The 6,114-nt window shown below is 40.9% G+C and overlaps 2 long non-coding RNA genes across 2 annotated transcripts; both read left to right on the forward strand.

Moving 5' to 3' along the window:
• The first annotated feature begins 377 nt into the window (after positions 1 to 377).
• Positions 378 to 3,300, forward strand: LOC119016314. Its single transcript, XR_005074001.1, has 3 exons — positions 378 to 605; positions 1,334 to 1,509; positions 3,022 to 3,300. It is a non-coding gene; the product is annotated as an uncharacterized LOC119016314 (long non-coding RNA).
• A 1,573-nt stretch (positions 3,301 to 4,873) lies between these two features.
• LOC119016311 lies at positions 4,874 to 5,865 on the forward strand. Its single transcript, XR_005073999.1, has 3 exons — positions 4,874 to 4,935; positions 5,111 to 5,257; positions 5,509 to 5,865. It is a non-coding gene; the product is annotated as an uncharacterized LOC119016311 (long non-coding RNA).
• The last annotated feature ends 249 nt before the right edge of the window (positions 5,866 to 6,114 follow it).

Genomic DNA, 6,114 nt, shown 5'->3' on the forward strand with positions numbered 1-6,114 from the left:
TTTGAGGGAGAACATTGGCCGTTTTGACACATCATCCCTGTTGATGGAGGTCAGAGAGTGCTGTCAGTAGGAAACATACAGTGAATGTCTGGCACAATATTTAGCAGGTATCAGAAAGGCTAGAGTCAACCTGTGTCAGCCAGCATAGGTTGGCTCTAAATGCCACACTGATACCTGCTGAATACTCTGCCAGACATTCGCTGTACTTTTCCTACTGACAGCACTCTCTGACCTCCATCAACAGGGATATGGCTAATGTTCTCCTTTGAGTTGTCTCCTATTAGTTATTCCACTAATATTTTATAGATCAAAATCTGGCCACTCGGGGAATGTGCCTGAACACAACAAAAACACAGACACGATTTCTATGGCTGGTTCCAACATGACTTTGAACGCTATGAGCAACATTATAGCAACATGAGAAGGAGCTCACAGATGAGTGAATCAACACTTGAAAAGGGGGACTTACTCCCTTATTAATCTAAAACCAATGTGGATACAGAGAAGACAAAGAGTAAGACAGCATCCAGCAGCACTGTCTGTAGAGACATTCACTTCCCCTTCTTACCCAGAGACAGCGGAGAAAGGAGAGTCTCAAAGACAAGGTGAATCGCCCCATGAGACATAACCATTCCTTAAACAAATGACTGCTTGACGGAGAACGTCGGTGGTTTTTACTCTTTATCCCTGTTGATCGAGGTGAGAGTGCTGTCAGTAGGAAAAATTACAAGACAAGGTTTAGTAGTGTTTCCTACTGACAGTGCTCTCTGACCTCGACCAACAGAGATATGAGTTAAGCCCAGCCGACGTTCTCCTTATTATTTTTTTGTTTGTAAATAGTTGTATTGTATGTAGTTTGGTAGTTGTTGTTCAATGTTGTTCAATTGTTTAGAGTTCTTTAGGTTGTATATAGTTCATTATCTTGTATATAGTTCATTGGGGGTTAGTTAGATGGGGTTGTATTTAGGTACAGTTAGTTAGTTGGGTTACAGTTTGATTTACTTAGTTGTAGTTTTAGTTTGATTTAGTTTCTTGTATATAGTTGTAGTTATTTAGGTTCCTCCACATGGATTCTGCCTTGCTGCGGCGTGGAGGCTTAATTGCATCGGTGGTCCTAGGGAATCTCTAGAGTGGCTGTACCCACCATAGCATACGCCTGTGTGGTAAGGCAGTATGCTGTGCTGGGTACAGCCACTCTAGAGAATTCCCTAGGAACACTGGTGCCAGACCAAAGAGTCCAACCCTTATCAGTGACAAAAGCATTTACCTCTTTCACTTTTCTGTTTCACTTATCTTATTCACATCTTATTTAAGGTTTCACCTTTTTTTATAGGTATCTACAGACTCCAAATGGCCTGAAACATGCCCCTAAACATGTCCTGGAGGAAGGGTTTTGGCCCTGACACTTGTTGAATTTTCAGCAGATTCCGGCTGGTTTCCAACACTTATAATTCCGGAAGGGTTGGGGTTAGGAGGACAACAAGGACATGGTTGCCTTCAGCACAATGGGTACTTGGAGGCCACATACATTGCATAGCATTTCCACACTGTAAATCATTGCAGCCCCGTTTAGTTATGTTCACTTGCTGTTTCTCTTTAACACAAAGATCTCTGACAACTTTTGGATTTTGAACTCGGCTGTTCTAGTTTTCGTAAGTTTAACTTACATTAATTCATTCGTCTTGACTATTTCAAATTTTTGTAAGCTCTGTCCAAGTTGACTTAACTTGCCCTTTGTAAGTCATCTGTAGAAAAAAGCGCCAGGAGGTGAGTTTAAATTAACGTTATATTAAAATGTTAGGTTGGCTTCCTTAAGTTTGGATTCCATAACTTCAATAGAGTTAACTATGTACGTTAACCTGACGTCTTGCTTATTAATAGCCTGGAAAAACTAAATACTTAGCCTTGATGTTAGCTTAAAAAAAATCGCACATTACTCATGGACTTAACATTAGTCAGTCATGCTTTTGATAGATGCAAAACATTGTGAAAATACAAGCCCTTAGTGTTAGTTTTAAAGGTTTCCACAATATTTGTTTTACATTTGTGGGCCACTGAACTAACTATGATGGTTTGCTAGCGGCCATTAACATTAGCTTAGTAAAGCTAGCTGTTAGACAGCTAAGTCTAGGGAAAAATAAGCAATACTGTGGCTGGAAGATTGACATTCAATGGCTTTGCTCGCTCCTGCATTTATATCGACCAGTAAGTAGAAACGTTAATGTATTCATTTTGTTTAATAATTATTTATATGGCGATAATTACTTGTGACCTTAATCTTCCTGAGCATGCTGCAGAGATAAGTTAGGACTCAAATCGAGAGCAGACATTTTCTCGTCACCTTTGCCCCGCTCTGGGTGTGTGTGGTGCAGACAAGACAGATACATCGAGACGGACTTTGTGCTTGGTTTAGCCTGTAACGTCAGTATATTCCAGGGCTGGGGAAAAAAAAAAAAAAAAAAAAGATTCATCGGTGCATTGCAATTAATTTTTCCCCAATTGAATATTGATTCAGAAAATGCTGAGATGATTCGCAAAAAAGGAAAAAAAATAGGATCAGGGAGGATGTAACATTAAATTAATTTTGGGTGGAGAGAAATAAACATCCGCTACCATTACAATGAATGAAAATGGAACTGAAACAAGGTGCAGGCTCTGAGGCAGCTTGCATGGCTAATTTGCATAAAAAGCACAAGGCTCATTTGCATATATAGGCCAGGTAATGTTCATGGCAAATTAAATAGGCCAGCAAACCCCTGCAAGTGTATCCTCAAATTTTATGAACCTATTAGTTTTAATGTCAGCTAAATGTGAAGAAATCAACAGTGTTTGTAGGCTATTTATTGATTTATGTAATTTTATTTCTCCACCCAACAAACATGCTGTTTAGTCTGCACTTTAGATCATACTGTTCTGTTAATTCTAATACTTGAAAAATAAATATATAAGTATTTGGGTGTTATTTTTGTAACACATTGTCTTTTACCAAACATGCAATTCATTTTTATTTTCAATTTACAGGTGTCAACAAGCATGTCCAGTTCATGAAGTGGAAATGTAAGTGTTGTGCATTCACCACCAATGGGCAAGGAAGAATAACTCAGCATTACAAAGAGCGTCACGGACATCACCGGAGGAGCTCAGGCCTTGTCTGTACTGTAGGCCTTGAGGACTGTTTGAGCACATTTCAAACTCAAGCTGAATTTAAAAATCATTTGAAAGAACATGTGAAAGAAGGTAAAAGAATTGTGACTAAGTTATGCTGTGATTTGGGTACATTCTCAGAGCCTAGTGACATTAAAGGGGACATATTATGCAAAACTCATTTTTTCGTTGTTTTACTATGTATATGTGCATACCTGGAGTGCCTCCCGACGCCTTAAGAGTGATTCACCACCACTAAGTCAATGTTTTGTAAACTGGCGGAGTCAGGAAATGTGTCTCTAAAGGAGCCATTTGGATTTTACGTAACAGTACGGGTGATTTGAATGCTCCCGCCCTCACGCTGGATATCTCCTCCCATATTACACCAGCTACCTGAAGGAGGATCCGCCATTTTCTCGCTTCACTTGTATGCGACAGCCTGACCGCAACTGTGTACAACCCGAAAGCCAAGCACTCCTGCTCTGTCGTCGGATGCGCGGATACTCGTATTTCCGTACATCGCCTCTATACCAAAGAGGATATCAGAGCGAAGTGGCTAAATTTTATTTTTCAGGGAAACGTCCCAGCTTCACTGAGCAAAAGCGTTGTTGTCTGTGCCAATCACTTCACACCGGACTGTTTCAGCAACCAGGGTCAGTATCGGGCTGGACTGGCAACGAGATTGTTCCTCAAAGATGGATCAATACCCACTGTCCGTGTCAACGCCACAGAAGAAGAAACTGCAAGTATTTTTAAAAACAGTGTTGTTTGTGTTACTTTGGCTGTTTAGCACATGAGCTAACGCTAACCGGTGATGTAAATATGAGGCTGAGCTAACGTTACAACATTGGGCTTACTGGTCTTAGGATTCACGGTAATGTTAATGTTGCCTAACCTTAATTTGTCATATCAGCACTCTTTTAAAACATGACAGTGAATTGAGAAAATTAATTGGGATATTGAGCTTTGATCGCTTCTAACCGGCCGGTGAACCACTAAGAAGTTGTCCGCGGACGACGAGCTAGCTAGCACTGCTCGGCCGTGAACAGCGCTAGCTAGCCATCGTCATGTTCACGGCCGAGCAGCGCTAGCTAGCTCATCGTCCGCGGACAACTTCTCGGTTGTTACAGCTACTGTTCCGACATGAACACGCATGGGAAACCGTCTCCCCCACATGCTCACAGCCGATCAGACGGTGTGAAATTGTCTCAGTTGTTTGCGGACGGAGAGCTAATGTTCCGCCGTGAACACGCAGAGAGGACGGTATGAAATGCTCTGTTATTCACGGCCAGTGAGCTACGTTACGTCAATTAGCATGTTGTGCTAAAGGACTGTGTGTTAGACGTTCAGGAGCACCTTGGCTGCTGGTACGAGAGACCCGAGCTGACAGTATCAAAACTTTATCTGCAGTCAAGCAATCATTACTTTGCTTTGGAGCCGGAGACAGGGGTTACCTGTCTGCTGTGCTACGATTAACGTTAGTTATATGAAGGCATGGACACAGAAAAGTTGCCTTGCCAATATGTATTGCTCACTTACTAAATCTAATGTGAAATGAGGGATTTGCATGGGTTTGCTTGGATCATGATTTGCCAGAATTTGCCTTGCTTTGTTTCATGTAACATGAGAAAACAGACACAGAACATATTCCTTCCTTTTGTGTTTAGCCAAGCACATCTGTACAGCAGTCTGTAGTGCATCATGTTGCCTGCCAGACAGACCAACCAGTGAAATGCACGGTTGGCACACAGCTTTCCATGAGAACTCTCCGGCCTCACTTCAGAAGCACAGGTTTGTTGAACAAAAGCATATGATGTAATGTTAGTCACTATTTTACTCTAATATGTTGTTTTATTTTACTCTGTTATGAATATGGATTGGCGAACATAAAACATCACTGTTGATTTAGCTGATTATAGTTTAGTGTGTATACTATGATTTTTAAAGTACTGTTTTTCCACCCAAGACTCTACCTGGCTGCCCTGCATTACAATGAAAATACTGACTGACCACAGGCAACATCTACAGGTGGAGAGCTGCTGTACAGTCAACTTCCTCAAATCTATGCATGGAGAATGAACTGCAAAGCCTGTGAAAGCAGAGCCAACATTCCGTATGTTTTACAATCTTTTATTTGAAACCCACGAATAAAAAATAAAGATGGACACACAGGCAATAACACAAACAGTTGAAAATAAACAAATCAAATCTGGATTATTTTTTTGATGGTTTTCAAAATAATAAATAAGGAGAACGTATAAATTAGGAGAAATACGAAGAGACACTTGACAACACTGCAGCACAAGGCTTTTTGGTTCTAGTGCATTTTCTTGTAAACATTAATTTTTGTTTATTGCACTGCAGACTATGTTGATGCACTGTTGGACCTGATCTTCAAGAAGGTTTTCCAGGACCTTGGCCCATATGTGAACGAGGTGCTGAAACTTACAATCCCTGAAGACCTCTCGGCTCAGTATTAAAGACCCAACAAGCTGGACGTTATAGCCAGTTACGTGCCAAGGTTCAATCAAGGACAGGACTGAACCTAACATACTGTCCTTCAGCGTCGGGGAACTCTGCACGAATCCTCAGCACCACGCAGGCAGGCAGCACAGCTCTCACTCTCTGCCCCAGAAAGCACCAGCACCAGCTTACAAAGCTTCTGTAGGCTAGGTATCTATATTGGCTGGACACAATTCAGTAGAAAGTCAGCACTGAATGTTCACATCCATGGCAACTGGCAAGTTTAACTGTTCCACTTTAGATATTTATTTTGTATGTCTACAATTGTTTCTTGCAATAAAACATCTCTCCCAACTGTTCTGTGTGTTTTCATTGTTTGATATGTAGTTTTCATTCAGTTACCAAGTAAAAGATAGTAAAGATAAACTATAAGCAATGTAAGACAGAGGAAGCAGTTATGTGCTTCAAAACACTTTTGCAATAAATTAATAATATTTATGGGCCTAA

The sequence above is a fragment of the Acanthopagrus latus genome, unplaced genomic scaffold (genome assembly GCF_904848185.1).
Source record: "Acanthopagrus latus isolate v.2019 unplaced genomic scaffold, fAcaLat1.1, whole genome shotgun sequence".
Lineage (NCBI taxonomy): Eukaryota > Metazoa > Chordata > Actinopteri > Spariformes > Sparidae > Acanthopagrus > Acanthopagrus latus.